Genomic DNA, 5941 nt, shown 5'->3' on the forward strand with positions numbered 1-5941 from the left:
AACATAATCTTGATCCAATAATGATGTAAAGCATATGAACTGAGATCAAATCACTCAAAGCAAATGTCTATATTGATATAAGAGATGATAATGCAAGAGTTAAACAAGCTAGAAGTTTTCATGAACTATTGCTTTAAAGACATGAAACCGTACAAAGTTCATTAAAGATGTGTTAAGCATCCAACATAGAAGTTCTATCCTTCATTCCAAGCATCAAGTAAATTTTCACAACATAAGAAGGATTCAGTCATGTAAACATAAACATGAACGTCATGAATCAACTGTTTCGAAGTCTACTCAACCGGTGAGCGCAAGCATTTGGTATTGGCACCAGGATGTTATGGCATGAAGAACGTGAATGGAGGTTTGGAAGGCCAAATGGAAGAAAGTCTTACAAAGCTATAAGTGATCATTAGAAAAGAGGAAGTCTTATGATCGAAGCTATGCAAGGAGTAGTGATTGCCATGCAACGGATGCACATAGAGCTATATGTGTATGAAAGCTCTCCAATAGAACTAGTGGGGGTGCATCCAACTTGGTTGCTCACGAAGACCTAGAGCACTTTTGAGGAAGCTCATCATTGGAATATACAACCCAAATTCTATAGTGTAAATTCCCCACATAGTTATACTAGTAAAACATGAAAACTCTCTCATATGGAATATAGGTGCTAAACATGAGCACAAATGATGACTATGAATACTGCAAGTGCTAAAACATGAGCACAAGTGTGGATAAAAGATAGTAATGCTGCCCCCTTTTTTCTTTATTCTCTCTTTTTTTCTTTTTCTTTTTCTTTTCTATTTTTTTTCTTTTTCTTTTTCTCTTTTTGATGGCTTCCATGGCTCTTTTCACTTTTTGGGGCAACATCCTAATATGACAACACACTTTTTGGTACAAATAACTCATAATGAATAAAACATGATGTATAAAACTGTATGCCTCTACCAGTGTAGCAGGATGTGCAATGATCTAGCGTAACATGGGTAAACCACACATCAGCTGTATAGAATCATGCAAAGCAATATATAAATAATGAATGACAACATGGCATGTAATGTAAAATGGAAGTTGCATGGCAATATATCTCGGAACAGCTATGGAAATGCTGTGGTAGGTAGGTATGGTGGCTGTTTTGAGGAGATGTATGGGCTTATGGGTAGGAGAACAAGAGAAAGTCCTCCCACGGGTTTGGATGTACTGGCGAAGTATGCACAATTCTCAATGTGAGAAAAAAGTCAATGCACATTACCGAAGAGGCTAGAAAATTTGGATGGTGGAAGTGCCAAAAACCGTAGCTTAACATTAGTCAAAAAGAACTCACAAGCTTATTGCAAACATCTAGCAGGTTCAACATTAAGAGCATGATTAAAATTTACTCCAAGGAGGGCCGTTCACGGTGGCACAAGTACCCCGCTAGCTCCCTCAACCTTCAGCACAACTTAGTTATTACGATGAACTCTCAGACATGGAAAGCTATCAAGTCCAACTACACCTTCAACTATTTAAATAGAGTTTGTAGTACGGCACAAGCTTAAAGACAACAATCCACTACTAATTTTAACTTATTCATCCAGCAAGCTTTACCATCTAAATACCTCAAAACATTTGCAAAGAATCAAGTTATCAAAGCTCAATGATCTACAAGATTATGCAAGTGTTTCATTATACCACTACCACATGCAACATTTCCTGAACCGACCAAATAACAATGAACGAAGCAGTTTCATCCTTCGCCATGAACATTAAAAGCTAAGAACACATGTGTTCATATGAACCAGCGGAGCGTGTCTCTCTCCCACACAAGCATTTATTCAGAGAATGAAAATAACAAAAACGAAAATAAAAGCACACAGACGCTCCAAGTAAAACACATAAGATGTGATGGAATAAAAATATAGTTTCACTAGAGGAACCTGATAATGTTGTCGATGAAGAAGGGGATGCCTTGGGCATCCTCAAGCTTAAATGCTTGAGTCTTCTTGAAATATGCAGGGATGAACCACGGGGGCATCCCCAAGCTTAGACTTTTCACTCTTCTTAATCATATATCATTCTCCTCTCTTGATCCTTGAAAACTTCCTCCACACCAAACTCAAAGCAAACTCATTAGAGGGTTAGTGCATAATCAAAAATTAACATGTTCAGAGGTGACACAATCATTCTTAACACTTCTGGACATTGCCCAAGGCTATTGAAAGTTAATGGAACAAAGAAATCCATCCAACACAGCAAAAGAGGCAATGCGAAATAAAAGGCCGAATCTGTCAAAACAGAATAGTCCGTAAAGATGAATTTTTCTGGGGCACTAAACTTGGTCAGATGAGAAAACTCCAAACTAATGAAAGTTGCGTACATATCTGAGGACCACGCACGTAAATTGGCATATTTTTCTGAGTTACCTACAGAGAACCCTGCCCAAATTCGTGACAGCAAGAAATCTGTTTCTGCGCAGAAATCCAAATCTAGTATCAACCTTCTATTAGAGACTTCACTTGGCACAACAATGCAATAAAATAAAGATAAGGAGAGGTTGCTACAGTAGTAACAACTTCCAAGACTCAAATATAAAACAAAATTGTTGTAGTAAAATAAACACATGGGTTATCTCTCAAGAAGTGCTTTCTTTATAGCCATTAAGATGGGCTCAGCAATTTCAATGATGCACTCGCAAGAAATAAGAGTTGAAGCAAAAGAGAGCAACAAAAAGCAAATTTAAAACAAATTTAAGCCTAACCCACTTTCTATGAAAAGGAATCTTGTAAATAAACAAATTCATGAAGCATAATGCAACAAGCATAGAAAGACTAGACAAGCGCAACTTCAAGATTTTCAGCAAAAAGAGAGGTGTTTTAGTAACATGAAAATTTCTACAACAATATTTTCCTCTATCATAAAGATTTTCAGTAGCATCATGAACAAACTCAACAATATAACTATCACATGAAGCATTCTTATCATGAGTCTCATGCATAAAATTATTACTCTCCACATAAGCATAATCAATTTTATTAGTAATAGTGGGAGCAAATTCAACAAAGTAGCTATCATTATTATTCTCATCAAGTGTAGGAGGCATAGTATAATCATAATAAAATTTATCCTCCATAGTAGGTGGCACCAAAAGACCACTATCATTATAATCATCATAAATGGGAGGCAAAGTATCATCAAAGAAAATTTTCTCCTCAATGCTTGGGGGACTAAAAATATCATGCTCATCAAAACCAGCTTCCCCAACCTTAGAATTTTCCATATCATTAGCAACAATGGTGTTCATAGTGTTCATACTAATATCATTACTACTAGCATGCAAAATAGGTTTTTTAATTTTTGCATCAAACAATCCATGTCTTAACTCAGGAAATAGCTTAAAAAGCTCACCGTTACTTTCCATCATGCCTAGCTAGTGAAAAACAAGAAACAAAAAGATGCAATTGCAGGATCTAAAGGAAATAGCTTCGAGCACTTACAACGGCGCCAGAAAATAACTTAGTTACCTGGGACCGAAGTGTGGGTGCCTTTTACCTTTCCTCCCCGGCAACGGCGCCAGAAAATACTTGACTGTCTACAACTGGCGCGTGGTTGACGTGGGAGGAAATCTCTGTGGTGTAGCTTTTCGTTCCCCGGCAACGGCGCCAGAAAATAGCTTGATGCCTACGCAAGCTTCTATTCCTGTAGACAGTGTTGGGCCTCCAAGAGCAGAGGTTTGTAGAACAGCAGCAAGTTTTTCCTTAAGTGGATCACCCAAGGTTTATCGAACTCAGGGAGGAAGAGGTCAAAGATATCCCTCTCAAGCAACCCTGCAATCACGATACAAGAAGTCTCTTGTGTCCCAAACACACCTAATACACTTGTCAGATGTATAGGTGCACTAGTTCGGCGAAGAGATAGTGAAATACAAATGGTATGAATGAATATGAGCAGTAGTAACGGCGCCAGAAAATAGCTTGCTACCGTGCAGTTGATGGTGGTAATATTGCAGGAAGTACAGATGCAGTAAAACAATAAATAAGCGATGGTTGCAGTATTTGGAAACAAGGCCTAGGGATCATACTTTCACTAGTGGACACTCTCAACATTGATCACATAATAAAACCACTCTACACTCTCTTGTTGGATGATGAACACCATTAATTCTGTAGGGCTACAAGAGCACCTCAATGCTGGAGTTAACAAGCTCCACAACATTCGATGTTCATATTTAAGTAACCTTAGAGTGCATGATAGACCAACGCAATTATACCGAGTACTAACATAGCATGCACACTGTCACCGTCAGACTATGAAAGGAGGAATAGATCACATCAATACTATCATAGTAATAGTTAACTTCATAATCTACAAGAGATCACAATCATAAACTACGCCAAGTACTACATGATGCACACACTGTCACCTTTACATCGTGGAGGAGGAATAGAGTACTTTAATAACATCACTAGAGTAGCACATAGATTAATAGTGATACAAAGCTCATATGAATCTCAATCATGTAAGGCAGCTCATGAGATCATTGTATTGAAGTACATGGGAGAGAGATTAACCACATAGCTACCGGTACAACCCTTAGCCTCGAAGGAGAACTACTCCCTCCTCATGGGAGATAGCAGCGGTGATGAAGATGGCGGTGGTGTCGATGGAGATGCCTTCCGGGGGCACTTCCCCGTCCCGGCGGCGTGCCGGAACAGAGACTCCTGTCCCCCAGATCTTGGCTTCACGATGGCGGCGGCTCTGGAAGGTTTCTCGTACCGTGGCTTATTCCCCCGAAGTTTTTAGGTCAGGACGGCTTAAATAGGCGGAGAAACGGAGTCAGAAGGGGTATGGGGCCGCCAGACAACAGGGTGACGCGCCCCCCTTGGGCCGCACCGCCACCACGTGTGGGGCCCCCAGGGCTCCCCTCTGGTCCTTCTCCGGTGTTCTAGAAGCTTCGTGGAATTATAAGATGCTGGACGTTGATTTCGTCCAATTCCGAGAATATTTCTTTACTAGGATTTCTGAAACCAAAAACAGCAGAAAACAGGAACTGGCACTTCGGCATCTCGTCAATAGGTTAGTTCCGGAAAATGCATAAATATGACATAAAGTGTGTATAAAACATGTAGGTATTGTCATAAAACAAGCATGGAACATCAGAAATTATAGATACGTTGGAGACGTATCAGCCACCTGACCTCTTTTGGGACTTAGGCCCATCCAAGTGTGCTTCCAGGTTCCAGGGTGCTTCTCCTGATGGAAAAATGACGCTAAAAAATCTTAGGTCAATTGACTTCGTATAGGTCTTTGAAAGTGAAGAATACGCAAAACGGGGGAATTCCTGTTCTGCATAGTTATAAACCAAATAAAGGGGATCATTGGTAAATCCCCATAAATCAATGTAAATCATGGTATTATCATCATATATATTGCAAATATGTGGGAATTCAATATAATAAAGGACAAAGTTCATGTATGCATTTTTACATGCATCAACATCCCCAAGCTCAACCTATGCTCGTCCCGAGCATAAAGGTGATAAAGCTAACATGAACTTTGGAGTGTATTATATATAGCTTGTAAATAATCATGCAAAGTATCACAAGGTTCAGTCAATAAAGAATGAAAACAAGTAATATGAACTCATAAAATGATAACTCTTACATTCTACAAAACATGCAATAATAGTAAATAGCACTGTAAGAAACATGAATGATAAGTAGTATGAATCATAAAGCATACTAAGGAGAATCCTATAGAATTGTTGGAAGAATCTTTGTCCTCTCTTTTCTGAGATATTTATTTTGACTCTTGAACACAAGATAGTAAGGAGGGAATATATGTGCTAAACCTCCAACAAAATAAAGATTAGAGAGAATAAAACAAGGTTCTTAGATATACAATTCATGTCAACAATAATAATAGGATGGGGTACCATGCATCTCTTGTGTGGAGCTCTCTAACT

Source organism: Lolium perenne, chromosome 7 (genome assembly GCF_019359855.2).
Source record: "Lolium perenne isolate Kyuss_39 chromosome 7, Kyuss_2.0, whole genome shotgun sequence".
NCBI lineage: Eukaryota > Viridiplantae > Streptophyta > Magnoliopsida > Poales > Poaceae > Lolium > Lolium perenne.